The following is a 273-nucleotide window of genomic DNA, read 5'->3' on the forward strand; positions in this document are numbered from 1 at the left end:
TATATATATACCCTATCGGATTTTAATTACATTTTGATATACATATTTAATAAATTTTTGCTAGTCGTCACATATCATTTATTTTGCAAAAATAACAGGAGCTAATTTAGGGTCTATATGGCAGAATTGCCTAATTGAAGAATGATTGCCATCGAGGGGGCTCTCTCGGTCTATCGGCGAGGATTAAAGAACTGCATAAAAATAGTAAATTATTACAGTATTTATAATATGAAATTGGATATAAAGTAGTGAAATCATTAAAAGAAAAATCTA

The sequence above is a fragment of the Anneissia japonica genome, unplaced genomic scaffold (genome assembly GCF_011630105.1).
Source record: "Anneissia japonica isolate Jap-2015-1 unplaced genomic scaffold, ASM1163010v1 scaffold287829_len2072220_cov186, whole genome shotgun sequence".
Lineage (NCBI taxonomy): Eukaryota > Metazoa > Echinodermata > Crinoidea > Comatulida > Comatulidae > Anneissia > Anneissia japonica.